At 52.5% G+C, this 13,836-nt stretch overlaps 1 pseudogene; it reads left to right on the top strand.

Annotated features, from left to right (window-relative positions):
• The first annotated feature begins 251 nt into the window (after window positions 1-251).
• LOC115831980 lies at window positions 252-369 on the top strand (annotated as a pseudogene).
• The last annotated feature ends 13,467 nt before the right edge of the window (window positions 370-13,836 follow it).

Below are 13,836 nucleotides of genomic sequence, written 5' to 3'. Positions count from 1 at the left end.
AGCAATTGCCTCTCAGCCGTGGCACCAACCGACTGGCTCTGTGACCTGAGACTCCATCCTTCCTGCTCTGGGCCTCAGTTTCCCCTGCTGTAAAGGGTTGCACCACATGAATCACCAGGGCTCCTCTAGACAGGAGCAGCTCCTTCTTTCTGAACAAGAGGCATTTTCCACAGGGCCTGTGTCAGTCAAGATCAGCTTTCCTGCCCTGAGACAGTCCACAACCTCATTGTAGTGACTTAATCAGAGATACAGTCTGTGCCATACCATCCTGAACATGCCTGATCTCGTGTGATCTCAGAAGCTAAACAGGGTTGTGCCTGATTAGTATTTGGATGGGAGACCACCCAAGAATACTGGGTGCTGTAGGCTTTTGTAAAAAATAAAAACAGAAAAGAAATCAGAGATGCAGCATTGCTCACACTGAATCCCACGAGAAGGGCAGGGCTCCCCTACATGTTCCCTCATGCCAAGTCTAGAGTTTGGGGTCTCTCCTCTGGAATTTGGCTGATTAGTAGAAAAGGCAGAAAGAATTTTGAGAGGCCTCACATTAGAAATTAAGTGCCCAGCCTGGAGGCCACTCTCAACTCATCACTTCACTACCATCGAAGCCAGAACCAGTTACTCTGCCCCAGCCAACCACAGGGAAACCAGGATGGGTCCCCTTCCATATCCCCAAAAGTGGAGACCTGGGAGTATCATCAGCAAACAGCCCAGTGACCACCACCCGCGCCTGGCCATATCAGCCACCCTCAAGCTTCCCACAGCGGGGGCTTGGTGGGGGGCTGCCTGGTGGTGAGAGAGGAGGGGAGCAGGTGGGTGCCACCTGGCCCTTGCACCACCTCCCTCTGAGCCCTGGCAGAGAAGAGGGGGAGGCCCAGGCTAGACGGGCTCTCTATGAGAGCTTTGCAGGCCTGAGGGACTAGGAGCAGATGGTGCCACTGCCAGGCAGAGGGGCCAGACTCTGCTGCACAAACCCAGCGCTCATCTGAGGACACAGAGTGACTCCTGCATCCGAGTGTCTTCACGAGAGCACCATGCACGGGGCAGCTTCATGGGAAGACACAGCAGGAAAGGGATTGTGCTAGGGAGCTTTGGGCATCCCGGAAATGCAGTCACGTGGTGAGGGAAGGGCCAGAGGAGGGGAGGCAAGGAAGAGAATTGGGGAGTCACTGATGGTCATGCAGCTTCATGCTCACATCAGGGCCTGCCTGTCAGGAGAAGAACTCCCCAGTGCCCCAAGAACAGCCCAGAGAGGTCCTAACTGCAGAAGCAGGGGGGCTGCACAGGCACAGGAGGGTAGACTCTGGGGAGTTAGGGTGGCCACCCTGGGGCCACACTGACTGCATCATTCAGCAGTGCCAGCCTCAGCCAAAAGCAAATGTCTGCCCAAGGCTCCCAGACAGTGTTCAGTCATTCCTCACTCATCTCATGAACTAGGGTCAGGCACCAGCAGCGTCGAACCCTGCCCCGAGATGGCCACCGGATGAGGTGTTGGAAGCCCCCCCTGCACCCGCTCCCTTCTGCCATCCTGTGTCCCCCTGAACTCTCCAGCACCAGACCTCAGATGAAGCCCCATGCAGAGCTGCCGCACGCCAGGCAGGCAGGACATCACGCCCCTGGCAGCATCCGCAGGAGCGTCAGAGGCATGTGAACCAGGGCAACTCCATCTTGAATAGGCTAGGGGCTGGGTAAAATAAGGCTGAGATCTACTGGGCTGCATTCCCAGATGGTTAGGCATTCTAAGTCACAGGATGAGATAGGAGGTCAGCACAAAATATCAGGCCATAAAGACCTTGCCGATAAAACAGCCTGCAGTAAAGAAGCCGGCCAAAACCCACCAAAACCAAGATGGTGACGAGAGTGACCTCTGGTCATCCTCACTGCTACACTCCCATCAGCGCAATGACGGTTTACAAATGCCATGGCAACGCCAGGAAGTTACCCTGAGTGGTTTCAAAAGGGGAGGCATGAATAACCACCCCTTGTTTAGCACATCATCAAGAAATATCCATAAAAATGGGCAACCAGCAGCCCTCAGGGCTGCCCTGCCTATGAAGTAGCCATTCTTTATTCCTTTACTTACTTGATAAACTTGCTTTCACTTCACCCCAAATTCCTTCTTGTGCAAGATTCAAGAACCCTCTCTTGGGGTCTGGATCGGGACCCCTTTCCGGTAACAGGAGGGTGCCAGCTAAGTCAGCAGGTTACTACTCCGACTACACATGAGAGGCCACAGGGGCCACAAGAACCTTGACTTGCTCCTGCTGACAAATCACCCAGTAGGGACTAGACCCAGCCAGGCCACCTCAGGAGAGAAGGGAGGGCCCCGGGCCGGCAGCTACTGCACTTTTTCCTGCACTGCTTCTATCAGGGAACCAGAGCAGGGCTATGGAGAGCATCTGCCCGACTCCACTCCGGAAATGGAGACAGTCCTCTGAAAAAAAATCCTCCTCCTGACTTGGATTTGCCCCCAAGGAGGCTGTAACTCCTAAGCCTCTTCCTCTGCACCCTCAGGGCCCACCTACCCCACTAAGATAACTTCTGCTTTTTACAAAGCAAAATTCCAAGAATAGGGCATGCTTTTGTAGCCTGCTTTTTTGTGTTAATTCATAGGTTTAGTAAACCTTTCCCTGGCTGCCTCACCTTCATTCTAATCAGCTGCCCACATTACACAGTGATTCCCAAGGGCAAAAAGAAAAGAAAAAAGTAAATAACGCAAAAACTCACTGTAAGGAAAGGAAAAATGTAAATAACTCATAAACTCACTGTTCCCACATTGGTCTAGTACTTCCTCCAGCCTTTTTTCTCTGCATAACTTCTGTTTGTTTACAAAGCAAAATTGCAAGAAGTGGGGGGCGGGGCAGGGGCCATTTTGTAGCCTGCTCTTTGTACTTAAGCTTCTAAGACGAGCATTTTATCACGTGGATTCATATGTTTAGTAAACCTTGGAATGGCTGAGGGGCATTCATTCCAATCACTCCATAATTTAGACAGCCATTCCCCTAAAGTGGACCTTAAGTAGTTGCCAATTTGGGGCCACATAAGTAAAGCCTCAGGGCCTCTCTGGGAAGGAACCATGGTTTGCAGGTTCAAGGGCACCCCAGGGCAGATTCTCACCCGGGGCCTTCCCCTCAAAGCCCCTCCTCACCTTGGCCTGCACCTTTTCCGGAGGAGACCCAGGAATCCCCCCTCCAGTTCCTTCTTGCTCCCTGGAGCAAACTGCCCTCAGGAGGTGCTTTTCCCCACGCCCAGCCTCAGCCTCAGCTCCCGCTCTGTGCTCCTGGCAGGTTGGGGGGCTCTTGCCCTCTGTGTGAGAAGGTCACCTTGTCCATGAAATGGACTGCTAATGAGTTGGTTACTGGGTGGGGGAAAACTGAGATAAGGATTGGGGAGAGGGAAGGGGAACACCCAAGAGAGGGCACAAGGCCAAATCTAGCAGCTCCCTGCCCAGGCCTCAACCAGGCTGCGTTCACACACCCCTCGTCAGTGCCCACCAGCAGCGCCCAGCCACAGAAGGCCCCTCCAGACTGAACCCCAAGCACAGAGGAGCAGGGAATGTCAGGGAAATTCAAGAGACAAAAAAACAGCAAAGACCACAGACAGCAGGAAGAGCACTAGGAAGACAATGAGAGGGGCTGAGCGCCTGGCTGGAGGGGCCCCCGGTGCCACCCTATGATGGCTGAACTGACCAAGGGGGCAGTGGCATCCCCTGGACAGCTCCCTGGGACTCACCAGGCCTCCGACTGGGATGGAGTTGCCACCACTGCAGGCCTGGGTGGCCCTGCCTATGGGGAGAGGCGCAGGTGGCCTTTCCTGAACCACACCCCAGGGCTCAGGGGCAGTGAGACAGGAGCTGCTTGGAGAGAGGTCAACGCGTGGCCCGGCACGTGGTCCAGCCCTGGGAGGTGGTGCTCCTCGGTGGCCTCTGCCCGTCTCTGCGCCTCTGAAGGCTGCTCCCACTCCTGCCACCTCTGCCTTTGGCACCACAGCCTCTGTTCCCAGGTCCCCAGGCTCCACTTCCTGGAACCTGCCTGGCCCAGCCAGGAGCAGCCCCAACAGCAGCAGCCTAGGCAGTGGACACACTCGGAAGGGGACAGATGAGCGATGCAGTCATGACAGGTGTACCAGGCTGAGGCCATGGGCCCCAAGGGCCAGCACCAAGGGCTGGGAACACGTTGCATGGCTGCCCGCCAAGGGACTGCCCAGCCGGACGGGCTGTGCTCCAGGGTAGGCAGGCAGGGCAGGGACAGGCAAGACACAGGGCCCAGCAGGCCCCATGACCATGCACTAGCTCCACACAGCTGAACAAGCTCCTGAGGCTGTGGAGGTGTGGGCGTCTCTGGAGCTGGCCAGAGCCCAAGGGGAGGGGAAAGGCAAAGGAAGCAGGTGCCGGATGAGAACTGGTGGGACCCACGTGCCAGCATCTGATGGGCTCCCCGGGGCCCATGAGTACCAGGCATGGAAAGCTGGGGTGGAGGGGGGGCACATCCAAGGGGTCCTGAGGAGCAGTAAAGTCCCAGTGGTCACCAGGCTGCTGGGAGGGCTGCCGGCCACCGTGGGGTCTGCCTCAGCTGCAGAGCTGCCAGCCAAGGCTGCCTCCCCAGGCAGCCCACACCCAAGGGCCTTCTTCGCCCACCAGGGGAAGCCTCCGTGGGCCACTCTGCCCACTGCTCCCTGGCCATCAGCCAAGGCTAAAATAGGTCTGCTTGGCATCCCAACTTACCCCTTCCCGCCCCTGCTTGATGCCAAGATAATCCCCTAAAGTCGTCCTGCCCAGTACACCCTCTCAGAATCTGCTTCCTGGAGCCGCTGTGTGACCATCACTGTCAGGTCCCAGGAATGCAGCAGGACTGCTGCCCAGCCTCCCCTCTCCCCTTCTGACCTCAGCTGCCCTCTTCCTCCACCAGGACTTCCGCAGCTCCCCAGGGACTCTGGGGCCATCTGGGTGGGGCCCGCTCCTTCCTCACTGGGGCCATCCTCCCATGGCCTGCCTCCCTGAAGTCTCGCTGGCTGCGCTGCACTGTCTTGAGGCCGGCCAGGAGTCTCCTCTACACGGCACCTCTGAGTTTGCTCCCTTGAGCCAGGGCAGGACCACTGTGTCTTGAAACAAAGCTTGCGGGGAGCTGCTGACAGTTGCTAGGGGCTTCGATTTTGAATTCATGGGGCTACTCCAGCTTGGGGGTTTCTCACCGGTGAGACTCAGAAGTGGGGCAACCAAGGACCCAGCTGGAGTGTCATTCCCGGTTGTCCCCATGGTGGGACCCCCACCTCATAGGAATGAAGCCACAAAGCACAAAAGTGCCACAAAAGAAGTGAAGGGTCACTGGACAGAGTGGAGGTGGCCCCAAACCGCCTTCTTTGGGGAGGTGCAGAGTCCAGCCTGGGACAAGCGTGCACAGCCTACCTTGCTGCAACATGGGGAAAGCCGTGGTGGCGGGCAGCAGGCGACCACACAGTAGCACCCAGGCATTCGGCCAGGCAAGCTCCTGGCTGCCCCCACACATGCAGCTGTGATCAGCATGAACGCACCAGGTGTCCTGGTCAGCTCGGGCTGCCGGAACAAAGTGCCACACACCAGGGGGCTTCAACACCCCAGCTTTGTTGTCTCACAGCTCTAGAGGCCAGGAGTCCAAAATCAAGGTCCCCTCTGAGGGCTATGAGGGAAGACTCTGTCCCCGGCCTCTCCCTGTGTCTTGCAGATGTCCTGTGTCTTCGCGTCACCTCCCTGTGTGTGTCCTCATCTCCTCTTGTAAAGACTCCAGTGGTTGGATTAGGGCTCATCTTACCTTGGCCACCTCTGTAAGGACCCTAGGTCCAAATAAGGTCACTTTTTGAGTTCCTGGGGGTGAGGACTTTAGTATAGGAGTTTCGGGGGACAAGCACAAGTCAGCCCACACCACCAAGTGCTGGCTGACACGTGTGCCTCACTACATCAAGGAACGCGTGGCCAAGAAGGTGGAAAGCCTGCTGGGGGCTCCTGCTCATCCCCAGGGCTACTGGCCGCCAGCTCTACACAGCTACCCGGGAGGCAGCAGCGGAGGAGAGAGAGGCCTGGAACCCACAGGCCCTGCAGCCCTCCTGTCAGTCATCAGCTCACTCCCTGCCTGCTTTGGGCTCTAAAATAATACATTGATTTTTGAGCCAAGGCTAACTTTAGTTACCAGTGATGCTGCTAACAGGGGAAAAATAAGTCATCATCATTAGAATTGAATCTAAATGAATGAGCTAGCCTGTGTCTCACTGGGATTCAGGCTGCTGCTTTTTTTTTATTGTCACAGTTTGCTGACATGGTTCTTTCTAATTTGAAGCAGCCTGAAAGAAACCCTTTACCAAACATGACACATTACCATTTGGGAAATATTAAAGGAATTGATCATTCTGCTTATCTGCTGCTATTTTACAAACCATCCCAAGATGTAGTGGCTTAAAACACACCATATGATCATATCTCACTGCCCAGGGGGTCAGAGTTGGAGCAGGACTCAGCTGGGCGATTCTTCTGCTTGGTGTGACGTGACGTTGGGCGATGGAGATCGTTCTGTGGGGCTCAGCCTGCAGCACAGCTGGCCTGGAGGTCCAGAACGTGCCCACTCTCATACCCGGCACATGGGTGGGGATGGCAGGCCCCCCTCCCTCTTCTGGTGATCTTGGGCCTCTCCACAGGGCAGTCGAGCTTCTGACACGGTGGCTCAGGGCCCCAGGAACCAGTGGTCCAGACAGAAGTGCTGGAAGCCCAGGCCCGAACCTGACCCCAGAGACAGGGAAGGGCTCAGGCCCCTTCGTTGTGGGGAGAGCATTTTGGAGAGGAACAGAGGGAATCACAGTGGACAAGCAGCTGTCCTGCCCCGTGAGGTTTGGAGCCAAGGTGCTCAGCTTGCAAAGCACCCTAGACTCTGAGGAGATTTGGCACAATGCTCACTCACACACACAGGCATACATGCATGCACTCCGTCATACATACACCCACTCATGCTCACACCTCACACTCCAACTTGCCCCGTGCATGGGCCCTCTCTCATATGCAGGTGTCCACACTCACACCTACACCTCACGCCCACACTCATACACACACACAATCACATTCACACACTCACACACCCGCTTGTGCAACACGAAGTGACAGACCCCTGCAGGACAGTCACGGAGCCACGTGGAGAGCAGCCGTGTCCTCGGGAGTGGTTAGCAGACGGCCTCCTCGGACCAGGCAGTGCTCCACACTGGGGGATGGCACAGGGTGGCGGGGGACGGAGATGGGCACCAGGAGGTGGGTGCCAGGAGATGGGTACCAGGAGACAGGCACCAGGAGGCAGTGCCAGTCCAGGTGCCCACAGCCCCTGCTCTTCAGGATTTGGCTTCACAATGTATGGACATGAAGCCACCAGCACCAGACGCACACACTGACACCCACAGGACATCCATCCAGCAAAGGGTCTTGTTTAACCCTACAGTGGGTTTTTTGTTTGTTTGTTAATTACTTATCAACATTTGAAACTCAGTAAATACCATATAAAATGAGGGGGGTTTCTGACTTCTCTTGAAAAACTAGTAAGACCAGAAGGCCGGGCGCAGTGGCTCACACCTGTAATCCTAGCACTTTAGGAGGCCGAGGCGGGCAGATCACCTGAGGTCAGGAGTTTGAGACCAGCCTGACCAACATGGAGAAACCCCATCTCTACTAAAAAAAAAAATTAGCCAGGTGTGGTGGTGCCTGCCTGTAATCCCAGCTACTCGGGAGGTTCAGGCTGAGAATCACTTGAATCCGGGAGGCGGAGGTTGCGGTGAGCCAAGATCATGCCATTGCACTCCAGCCTGGGCAACAAGAGCAAAACTCTATCTCAAAAAAAAAAAAAAGAAAGAAGGAAGGAAGGAAGGGAGGGAGGGAGGGAGGGAGGAAAGAAAGAAAGAAAGGAAAGAACGAAGAAAAGAAAGAAAGAAAGAAAGAAAGAAAGAAAGAAAGAAAGAAAGAAAGAAAGAAAGAAAGAAAGAAAGAAAGGACAGACCTAGGAACTCATGTGATGCCGGCCTGCCCAGCCACCCACATCAGCCAGCCCCAGCCCCTGGCTGCCTTTCCAGCCCACCAATGCCTGCAGCAGATGACCTCCCTGTCATACAACATCAGCCCTTGGAAGTCATCTGCCTCAACCCTAATTTCCTGCCACACAGACCACTGAGCTCAGAGCTCCTCGGGCAGGGCCGGGGGCACCTGCCCAGCACCACTCCCGTCCTCCACTCTCCCCTCCTCTGGGCCTCGCCTGGCTTCAGGCCTCTGGTAGATGCCCTACAAAGCCCCATGGATTTGACCAAGGGGACTAAAACCCAGGTTCTCCAGACTCTAAGAACTGGCTCAGCTGGTGGACGTGGGACTGCCTGGGGCCAGGCTGATGCCAGGCTCTCCATTTCCTATGGGTCCTAGGGGGCTGTGTCTTGCTCTGCCAATGGGGCCCCAACTCCTGGCGCTCCTGCCTCCCACCCTCACCCCTCCACACCCCTCCCTGGTGCAACACACCACTCACACAGGCCTCACCTATGGCCAGTGTTCAGTTCAACCAAGAGGACCCAGGCCCCACCTTCCACATGAATAAAGGAACTTCCAAACTCCCAGTCAGAGCCAACGGGATGGAGCGATGATGCCTACCCTAGGCGTTGTAGTGAGGACAAAAGGCAACAACGTGGCCACGATCTGACACCTAGTAGGTGCTTAGGAGATGAGAGCTACTGGTATCACCATCATCAAAGAAAACCTCACATCCTCTCCATACTAAATTTGGCCGACAATGTACGGTGGAAGATATTCGTTAGTTCCACCATATGTCTTCATTGGAACCATAGCCTGAACCAGCACCACTTGCCAGAAGCCAAAAAAAAAAATTGTTTTTCCTTGACTCGCTGCAGACTGGCACAGTTACCAGGCACATGTCTTCCCTGTGACTCCAGGATTTGTCACCAACTGCTCGCACTGGTCTTCATCTCAGCAATCAGCCCACATCCCAGGACTCATGGGGATGCCCTTGAAACCCAGCAGAAATGAGGCACTAGCGGTGATATTTCATATGCTGCACCCCCAATACTTCACTGAACAAGTATTTGGGGTGCAGCTACCATGCATGTGAGTGCTGGGCAGGTGAGGAGCCAGCCCCGGGCAGCTCCGTGCAGAGGGGAGGGCTGGCGCCCAAGTGCACACAGACAGCTCCACGTCAGAGGACTAGTGTGACAGACCGCAGGGGCTCCTGCAATGGGGAACTGCCAGGATGGCCCAGAAACGGCACCATCTGCCAGCCATGCGTGAAGGACGCCATGCTGGGGGCAGTGCCCTGCCTCCACCACCTCGGAACTGGGAGCCAGTTGCTCCATGGGTCATAGTCAGTAAAAAGAGGGCCATGTATGCCTGAATGCGGAAGCAGCAGACCAGCAATAATTGAGTCATTTATATATAGGACAATGCTTTGCATGTCCGCTGACACTGAGGAGAGTGCCCAGGACACTGCTTCAGATCTTCCCTGCCTTGCCCGCCTCTTGCTCCACTCCATGTGTGGTCTCTAACCAACTTCACACAGATGAGAATGAAGTGCCTAGCCCCCTGCCCTCACCCCCACCTCTCCCTGCCACTGAGCTTCGCTGTTAACATCCCTGGGCAGCCCCAGGCATCTGCACACGTGTGCAGCCCAGAGAAGCAGTGGGTTAACACCCTACAGGACAGACCTTTACCTAGGGGCACGCAGGACCAGTGGGCAAATGCCTCCTCCCTTCTTTCCTTCTCCCTGCCCCGAGGCCTGGATGGAGCTTCTCAGGGGCTGCAGCTCAGTGGGTCACCCTCCTGTGGGCTCTTGCTCCAACGTGGTTCACTCCCTGCCCCTCACTCCTGCTCCCTGGACTTGCACCCACTAAGGACACCATCCTTGGCACAGAGACACCACACAGCATCACCCATCCAGGACATCCTCACTGGGAAGGTCTTCAAGGTCACCTTGCTCGACCCCAGACCTCTCTTTTCATTTTATGGATGAAGAACTATGGCTGTAGGGGGGAAAAATATATTTTCTTCACCCACTGATAGGTTCATGGCTAAGGCCCCTGTAATAAAAGACAGATCAGCAAGAGAAAAGCACACATGTGTTTTTAATCTAAGTTTTACCTGACACAGGAGCCTTTATAAGGAAAGGCAGACTGAAGCAGGGAAGCCTGTGTACTTTTTGCTAGGTCTGATGAAGTGGGTGGTCATGGAGAAGTGTAATCTATGGCAATAACCTGGGGGAGGTCAGCAAGCCTGGTCTGTTTCGTTTCTTCTCTGTCAACCTGTGTCTTCAGAGATAGGGACGTTCCTTTCCTCTAGGTATAAGGAGAGTACATCTCCAGTGAGGGACTTGTGACCTACCTCAGGGGAAGGTCAGAACATCCTAGGTTTTATGACCTGCTTTAGGGGAGAAAGGTGTCGAGGGAGTCAGAGAGACCTTCCTGGTTCTGCTGCTTCCTCAAATGCCAAGATTTCACACTTCAGGGTAGCACATCCTGAACCCCATCAAGACCAGAGTTGAAAAGAGAATTCATTGTCCTAACAGAGCTAGGAGCAAAGTCACATCTGGGTCTCCTAAGTCAATTCTCCTTGACTTTCACCCCACTGTCTCATTTCCTGCCACCTCATACTTTTATCTGTGGCAGGGCCAAGGAAGAGAGTACTGGAACAAAGGCGATGGTGTTCGATGGAGATAGTTCAGGACCCACTTCCCCTGCTCCTCTCACCAAGTTCACTTGGGGCTTGGGAAATTGTGCAAGAGACAAGCTACCAAAGGAGGTATCTGAAAAAGGTAGAAGAAACTAAACTGGTCTGGGACTCCGGGACTGAAGAACAGCACCATGGCAGGGGGTCTTGCATCCACCACCCAACAGGAGACAGCCACCCAGGCTCAGCATTTCCCAATCCCAGCGAGCAACAGAAGGCAGCCCAGGTGGGCTATACCTCCCCCAGACTCAGTGGGAGTCCCCCATACACACACACCCACACGTGTGTGCGTCTCTGGCAAGCCCAACACCAACAGCAAGAGTGATGGATTAGAAGACCCATCAGAATAAGCGGCAAAGGAGATGCTCTGCTTCCTCATGAGCCTGAGACTTCCCTTTTTCCCTGAGAGATGCCAGGGCAGGTGACAGGCAGAGCCAGCATGAGAGGCTACCATAGGCAGCTTAGTCCACAGAGGCTCTTCCTCCTTCCCTAACCAGCAACAACTGGGCAGGCCCGTGAGGGGCCCAGCTGTAGCACGTGGCCCAATCTAGGGGCCTTTTGGTCCAAGACTTTCCACCCCAACCCAGAGACACCTGGACATCCAGAGGGCACCAGTAGAGTGGTGGTGTCACTCCTCCCTCCCCAAAGAAACACTGGGTAACCCAACCTAGAGAAATTTCTTCCACCCCACAGGCAGCATCAGCAGAGACCAGTGGGAGCCTCAGCAGTGCCAGATAAACCAGGCAGACCAAAGTCACAGCACAAAGGCTTTGAAGTGACATTCGAACCACAACTGATAGAAGTAGACTGCATGCCAAACCTAAACAGCGTGACTGCATGCTAAAATAAAAGATTTATATAAGACCCAGAGTCTCCTAATGTGTCATAGAAAAAATGTCCAAGATACAATAAAAAATCATCTATCATACCAAGAACCACAAAAAAAAAAAAATCACAACTTGCGTGAGAAGAGACAATTAACACCAACACTAAGATGAATCAGATGTTGGAATTATCTAACAAGGATTTTAAAACAGAGATTATAAAAATGCTTCAGGCCAGGCCGCTGTGGCTCATGCCTGTATTTCCAGCACTTTGGGAGGCTGAGGCAGGTGGATCACTTGAGGTCCAGAGTTCAAGACCAGCCTGGGCAACCTGACAAAACCCCACCTCTACAAAAAATACAAAAATTAGCCGGGTGTGGTGGCACGCACCTTGGAGGCCCAGCTACTCGGGAGGCTGAGGTGGAAAGATCACTTGGGCCCAGGAGGCAAAGGTTGCAGTGAGCCAAGATCACACCACTGCACTCCAGCCTGGACTACAGAGTGAGACTCTGTCTCAAAATAAAAATAAAAATGCTTCTGTCTGCCGGGTGCGTGGTCTCATGCCTGTAATCCCAGGACTTTGGGAGGCCAAGGCGGGCAGATCATGAGGTCAGGAGTTCAAGACCAGCCTGGCCAACAAGGTGAAGCCCCGACTCTACTAAAAATTCAAAAATTAGCCAGCCATGGTGGCATGCGCCTATAGTCCCAGCTACTCAGGAGGCCGAGGCAGGAGAATTGCTTGAACCTGGGAGGCAGAGGTTGCAGTGAGCCGAGATCGCACCACTGCACTTCAGCTTGGGGGACAAAACAAGACTCCATATCAAAAAAATAAAATGCTTCTGCCTATAATCCCAGGACTTTGGGAGGATGAGGCGGGCGGATCACCTGAGTCAGGAGTTCAAGACCAGCCTGGCCAACATGGTGAAACCCCATCTCTACTAAAAATACAAAAATTAGGTGGGTGCGGTTGTGCATGCCTGTAGTCCCAGCTATTTGGGAAGCTGAGGCAGGAGAATCGCTTGAACCCAGGAGGCAGAGGTTGCAGTGAGCTGAGATTGCGCCACCATACTCCAGCTGGGGGGACAGAGCAAGACTCTGTCTCAAAAAAAAAAAAAAAAAAAAAGAACCAAATGGAAATTAGAAATATGTAATAAGAAATAAATGTAATAATGTTTAATGTAATAACAAATACAAATCTTGCTGGATAGGTTCAATAGTAGTATGGAGATTATAGAAGATGGAATCAGATAAATGAAACAAAAAAATAGAATTTGCTCAATCTAAACATCAGAAAGAAAAGATAAACAGAATTTCAGAAACCTGTAGGACTGTGATGAAAGATCCAACATTTATATCAGTGAAGTACCAGAGGGAGAGGAGAAAGAGTGAGGCTACAAATTAGGCAACAGCAACAGAGACAAATCTCCAGAGCCAAGAAGCTGAACAAAAACCAAACGGGATAAACCCAAAGAATTTCACACCAAGACACACCTTAATTTTTGAAAACGAAAGACAAATAAAAATTTTGAAAGCAGTGAGGGAAGATACCTATAAGGGAATACCAACTCAAACGACACTAGATTTTTTTATCTGAAATAGGGGAGAGTACAAAGAAGTAGCACAATGTTGTTTCAAGTGTTGAAAGAAAATAAACGTCAACCATGAATTGTATGTCCAATTAAACTATACTTCAGGAATGAAGGAGAAATTAAAACATTCTTAGCAGTAGGATAACCAAAAGAACTTATTGTAATAGACCTATCATTACAGATTGGGTAAAGGAAGTTCTTCAAACAGATAAGTGAAAAAAGAAGGAATTTTGGAGCACAAGGAATAAAGGGAATAAAGAAGGAAACATAGAAAGGGCAAAAATATGGATAGTTGTAAAAGACTGTCCTTTTTCTCATGGATTGTATACATCATACTTAATGATTGAAACAAAAATTATAACACCATTTTATACCCAGGACAATTCTATTTAGTGTGGGGAAGATAAAAGGACCTAAATGTAAGCGAAGTTTCTACACTTGACTCAAAGTGGTAAGATGTTGACACCAATAGACTATTGTTATAAGTCACATATGTATATTATAATATCAAAGCAAGCACTAAAAAACTATACAGATATAGTCCCAAAAAAGCACTACAAGTGAGTCAAATTGAATCCTAAAAGGTGCTCAAATAACCTGTCCAAAGGCAAGACAAGGGAAAAAGAGGAACTAAAACTAGAGAATACAAATAGAAAATAGTGCATTAAATGTTAAACTTAAGTATTAATATCACAATATTACCTTA

The sequence above is a fragment of the Nomascus leucogenys genome, chromosome 20, assembly GCF_006542625.1.
Source record: "Nomascus leucogenys isolate Asia chromosome 20, Asia_NLE_v1, whole genome shotgun sequence".
Taxonomy (NCBI): Eukaryota; Metazoa; Chordata; class Mammalia; order Primates; family Hylobatidae; genus Nomascus; species Nomascus leucogenys.
The sequence above is the reverse complement of the archived record's forward strand: the minus strand, read 5'-3'. Positions and strand labels throughout refer to the sequence as shown.